The sequence below is a fragment of the Pelobates fuscus genome, chromosome 1, assembly GCF_036172605.1.
Source record: "Pelobates fuscus isolate aPelFus1 chromosome 1, aPelFus1.pri, whole genome shotgun sequence".
NCBI classification, from domain to species: Eukaryota; Metazoa; Chordata; class Amphibia; order Anura; family Pelobatidae; genus Pelobates; species Pelobates fuscus.
The window spans coordinates 350,152,236-350,158,879 of NC_086317.1; positions in this window are offsets into that span (position 1 = coordinate 350,152,236).

The following is a 6,644-nucleotide window of genomic DNA, read 5'->3' on the forward strand; positions in this document are numbered from 1 at the left end:
GAATAAAACACTTACCAATACAGTGTCAGGACAGCACAAAGACTGATTGAACCCAGAAGTGTCAGTCACCCACGTGGGTAAGGTGCGCGTGACGTGCTCTGCGGGGTTGCTATGCAACCAAATGGCAATCAAAGGCCGTGGTTGCTAAGCGACAAGGACAAACAGTGATACGAAGTACCGGGGATCAAGGAGGATCAAACAATCAGGAGAGTACAGTAAAGACACCTATGGGGAGAGAGGAAGGAGCCTGAATTGATAGGCAGTCCCCCCTGCTGGTGAAAAAGGTAAAAAATTAGAAAAAGTAAAAAAAAAAAATAAATAAAAGGTAATAAATAAAAAATATATATATTTATATATATATATATATATGTATATATATATATATATATATATATATATATGTATGAGATATCTTATCTTATATATAACGTCATACTAAGTGTATTATTTATTAATATATACATATATTAATATAAAAATACACTTAGAGGCCGTGGACGTACTATGTACGTCCGCCAAAAAAAGGTTAAGGATCGCGGCAAATAGGAGCCCTGGACTTACCTGTACAGGTGATCCACGGCGATCATGATCGGGGGGACTGCCGAAGACCCCAGCAGCCCCACTGCAGTAGCTCCGGCCACCCCGACCCTCCAGGGCCATGTGATCACCATGGTCACATCGCCGCAATAGGAGTCTAGGAGCTGCCAGCCTTGAGGAGGACTGAAACGTTTATCCTGTTTTTGAGAATATGGAATAAAAGTAAATTTTTTTTTAAAGCCATCTACTTTTGCAATTTGGATACTGGAGCCCTGGTAGTGCACCCGGCCACGAAATGTTGAAGCCTGAGTGCGAGGTATAATATATTATAAAATATTTAAACCATTTTATAATATATTGTACATATATAATGCATATATATGATTTCATTATAAGTGTACTTTGAGATATACACATATATCTCAGAATACACTTATAATGAAATCATATATATATATATATATATACACACATTATAACATGCTTTAATTATAATATATTATACATATATAGGAAATAAAGTGTGTGTGTGTATATTATATACATTACATAGTTACATATAGTTACATAGTTACATAGCTGAAAAGAGACTTGCGTCCATCAAGTTCAGCCTTTCTCACATTTGTTTTTTGCTGTTGATCCAAATGAAGGCAAAAAAACCCAGTTTGAAGCACTTGCAACAAACTAGGAAAAAAAATCCTTCTTGACCCCAGAATGTCAGATTAATCCTTGGATCAAGCCGCTATTACCCTACATTGAAAAATTATATCCTTGAAGTTACTGTTACAGTATTCTGTTTTTGCAAGTATGCATCTATATATATATATATATATATATATATATATATACACACACACACTGAACACAAATATGAGTGTTTACAACAGAGAAACTTATCACAACGATGAAATCACCAGTAAACGTGCAGTTTTTGTATTAAAAAAATGCAAAAAACAAATATGAATGCTAACTTTGGCAAGCTTTAGTGGCTAAGTGGCTACTACAAAAGACTGGGCATACCTTATTTTGAATACCGTGGGTTGTCTACTTTTACAAATGATATGCCATGATGGGGTTAACTTTCATTCTTGGGCTGCTATATGGTCTCAAAGGCAACGTAGGACCAGCAAACCAAATTTCAATGTGCCAACATGGAAAAGGGGAAAGCCCTACATTTGACCCCTATATGTTTGCAAAAAAGCATAAAACCTGTACATTGGAGGCACTGTTGTACTCAGGAGGAGATATTGTTGAACACATATTTTGGTGTTCTTTGTCAGTAACACATGACAGGAACTGAGAATCCATGCCTAAAGTACAAAATGAGACAAAAACACAAACAAATGACTACCCAAATGTTTGACAAAGACTGGTGGTAGAATTAGTGCACGGCAAGTGTTAAAATACCACCACTTGAAATGCCCTAGGGTGTCTACTTTTCAAAAATATATGGTTTGATGGGGTAAATTACATTGTCCAACTTCAAAAATTTCCCAAATAGGACATGGGTGCATGATGACCAGATGTGAAAATTCCAAATTAGAAAACTGGAATGCACACCCTCCAAATAAGGTCTTTTAGCCCCCAGAGATCCCGACACACCTATAAATGGGTGGTATCACTGTACTCAGGAGATGTTGCTGAACACATGTTGGGGTGTTCTTTGTCAGTAATACATAACAGGAACTGAGAATCCAGGCCTAAAGTACACATTAAAAAAAAAAAACAACGTATTAATGAATACGTAAAAACGTATTTAAAAATATAACGTAGAAATTATATATATATATTTATGAGTAATTTCATTTTTACTGTATTTTGATGTTAATATAGATAGATAGGTATGTAGATAGATAGATAGCTATTAAAGTACACTGAGAATTTAATTATATATTAATTATATAATATAGAGGAACATTTATTCATACTTACTGTAATTTTCTTTTCCTGGCTATTATTCATGGCAGCATATGCATATGGGTTAGCTTCTCCCCTTACAGCTGATAGGAGAGGAATAAAACAAACAAAAACAAAAAACCTTTAAAAGGTGTATCCCTGTATAGGTCCCTCAGTCAGTAACAAGCTCCTACAGAAGATGTAAAACCAACACTGGGTGGGTACATGCTGCCATGCATAATAGCCAGGAAAAGAAAATTACAGTAAGTATGAATACATTGTCTGGCTAATCATGGCAGCATATGCATATGGGAATGCCCAAGCTTACCATGGAGGGACAAGGAGACTGAATAGATGCAAAATAAGTTTAATTAAACATATCAGAACAAACTCATAATTATGAAGAGTGAAGAGAGTGAACTAAATGAAGGACTTTACATCCAAACTGGGTTTTATTCGCAGCTTTCAGATACAGTATGTAGTGACAAATTAATGTGGTCAAAGAAGACCAAGTGCCAGCCTTACAGATACTGTCAGGAGAAGCATTTGCCGCAGAAGCCCAAGATACAGAAACTGCACGAGTAGAGTGTGCCCTGATTCCTTTAGGTAGAATAGAAACTGATAGAAATGGGGTACATTGGCTTTGTGGCAGGCTTGTGCAATGCATGATCATACACTGTAACTAAATTCCATCATTGTTTACCTTTCAGGTGTTTTATAAAAATAAAAATAATGCATTTTATGAGCTTTGACGTTGGCAATTAGTGAGTGAGAGTGCTAGATATGGTGTATATATATATGTATAGTTTATATATATATTTTATAAAACTTATCAGTAGTTATAGCAAACAAAATTAAGAAGATAGGAAATGTACAAGAAATATTTTGTTTCTATGGTGCATAGTCTGTAGACCTGGGGTGCCTAAAAGGTAGATTCCCAGATGGTGTACAACTACAACTCCCATGATGCTTTGCATGCTTTTGGAATGCCTTTACAATGGCAAAGCATCATGGAAGCTGTAGTTTAAAAGATCTGGGGATCTATCTTTAGGGCACCCCTTCTGTAGAGTGTGATGCTGGTTACCTCTGTAACAGCACAAGTGAACTACAATCTGTATGAAACCTCAGCAGGTACTACGTAAAGAGCAAGGTGAGGCTTGGTGAAGTTTTGCCTAATTCCCGTGTGTTGGCTTATAATTTATATACTGTGATAATGTAGTGAGTTGAGATTGACATCCTTTATGGTTTATTCTTGCATGTTTCGAATCTGAACAATTTCTTTTCTTTCCTCCTGTGCACCTTCAAGGTTCATTTTATAATTTGTGGCATTTTGTTAGCACTAGAATTGTTTCTTTTTCTTACACTCATATATTCTAGTAATTGAGTTTTTCATACTTGGTTTTCTTGCCATGGCTGTCTGGTTTTGTTTTGCCTGTAATTCCCTTTTTACTCTCTTTTTATCTCTCTTTCTATTGTTCCTGTAAAATGGTCAATATTAGCTGACTAGTGAACTTCCTTTCCCCTTTTTATTTGAGGAAAGATTTAATGTCATTTATTTGGAGTGTACATGCTTCACATACGCAATCAATTCTTTAGCTCTTGTTCACAGAATTCAAGTCTAGAATAACAAAAGATTAAGCAAATGTTCTCTCTTCTTTTTCATAATTTGTTTTCATTTATTTTATTGTTTATAGTACACGCACAGTATTCCCAAGAAACTTTCAATAGCTATATTAATTTCATTTTTTACTGATCAATAAAAAAAAATCAAACTTTCTAGATCATGTGTCGTAACCATGTCTTTATTTGCTGTTAAACATCACTTGTTTAAATTAGGTAGTGAGATTATTTATGAGAGATAGAAAGTAAATTAGATTCTGCTTTGATCTCGGCTAATTAGATAGTTCACCTAGTTTTCATATAACATATGTTTGACATGGTTAGATCAAATAGCAGCAAAACAAGCATGGAACATTCTGTGCAAAACAACCTAATAGTCAGCATGACTCCTCAAAATGAAATGCTGGCTCTCAGAGACAGGAGGAATACAAAAATAAGGTACTGTTACAGTTCACATTGAGCAGTTTTCAAGAGAAGTATGTGGGTATCATAACAGTCCAGTGTTAGTGATATGAACGCTCTAAAGTCATATCTAACATCATTTTCCATTCTGCAGTCAGTGGATTATAAAGTAAAGCAAAGATGCTTATTACTTTGTCTCTTTTCTTTTTTTTTTTTAAACTAAGCATCTTTACTGCAACAGTGTAAAACAGGATCATATTGCAAATAAATCAGGTTAACAAATAAGTAAACATTAAATTAATGCTGACATTGCACAGGTATGTATAATCACATAGGCAGCTCTCTAATTAAGCTAGTTAGGCAGGCGCCTACGGCCTTGAACTCACTGGGACCTCAAGGTTGCTAGTCCCTTGTCTGTGTCCCTCCAAGTCAATTGTGCTACCATCCGCTCTGCCTCTAAGGCCTTGGTGTTCTCTTTGACTCCAATCTCTCCTTCATCCCTCATGTCCAATCAATCGCCAAATCCTGCCACTTCCATCTCAAAAACATCCGACCCTATTTAAACGGCAAAGGTGCTTGTCCATGCTGCTGTCCTCTCTCGCCTTGATTACTGTAATCTGCTTCTCAGTGGTCTCACGTGTTCCCAACTTGCCCCGTTACAGTCTATAATGAATACGGTGGTGAGGCTCATCTTCCTGTCCTCCTGCACCTCCCATGCCTCCCCCCTTTGTCAGTCCCTCCATTGGCTTCCTGTAAGATATAGGGATCAAATTAAGATCCTGACACTTGCTTACAAATCTCTACACAATGCTGCTCCCACCTATCCTCATTAATTCACAAATATGTCCGTCTAGGCCCCTACACTCTGCCAGAGACCTATGTCTATCCTCTGTTCATACTCCTACCTCTGATGCTCACCTTAGAGACTTCTCTAGGGCTGCACTGTTCCTATGGAACTCCCTTCCCCTCTCTGTTAGACTCTCACCCAATCTCCACTCCTTCAAAAAATCTTTGAAAACCTACTTTTTTAGGAAAGCATATCAATTAAACAGTGAACAGCTTCCCTCCCCACACCCTGATTCCTCTCCGGAAACTATCAACAAAACACTAAGCCCTCATTGAATACTATCCAAGCAACCTACTTTTCTACCCTACCCTTACCTTTTGTGTCACTAAACCCCACTCCCTCGAGCATGTAATATCATTGAGCAGGGCCCTCAATCCCTCTGTTCCTGTGTGTCAAACTTGTCTGGTTACAAATACGTGTCTGTTAGTCCACCCATTGTACAATGCTACAGAAATTGTTGATGCTTTAATATATGTAAATGAATATAGAGTTAGTGGGGAATATGTCTATGACACTGTTTTCTTATCTGTAACTTTATTATTTGGGAAATTCTTTTTAAAAGCTTTTTTGCCCAATCAAAATTTCCATTTCTGTTTGCCATAAACTATCCAGACCAGCACTTATGTATACACAACTACCATGCTATGATCCATACCTCACAACCGTGTATAAATGAATATCATAATTACAAACTAAATTTGTGTATTGCAAAATAATTTAGTTTGCAAACTACAGTCAGAGAGCTCACATTTAGGGGCACAAGGAGCCGCGACACTGTAAGTCTCTTAACAATGAATACAGAGGCTAGCTCTTTGTATCCAACTTGGCAGGCCCACCATTCAATATAACTACAGCATCTTATGCACACACAATGCAATCCTGATTCATTTTTTTCCCAATGCATGTTAGTGAGGGCCTCATGCTTGAGTTTCACCTAAGGCCTCACAAAGCCTAGAACTGCCATTACGTGAACTATATTTGTGGCAAATCGCAAAGCAGGGGAAATAATTTTGGTCAATTTGTTTGTAAAATTATTGAATACTTCATTAAAATGCTTTGCCTTTATCGCTGTATGAAATCGGCATAGTATACATCGAACATGCTTTATTATAAACAATAGAATGTGCTCACATTGTATTGTTTATAATAAAACAAGTTCTGCATTACAGTTTTGAATATTCAAATGCCCTCTAAATATGCAATATTTACATTATACCTATAAAAAAAATCTGAAAATGATGTGTCTAAAAATGTGAATACCAAATATGTATGATATGATTAGCTATAAAGCAAATTCAAACCAAGAAAATTGTAGATGTAAAATAAATTGATGTAATGGTTT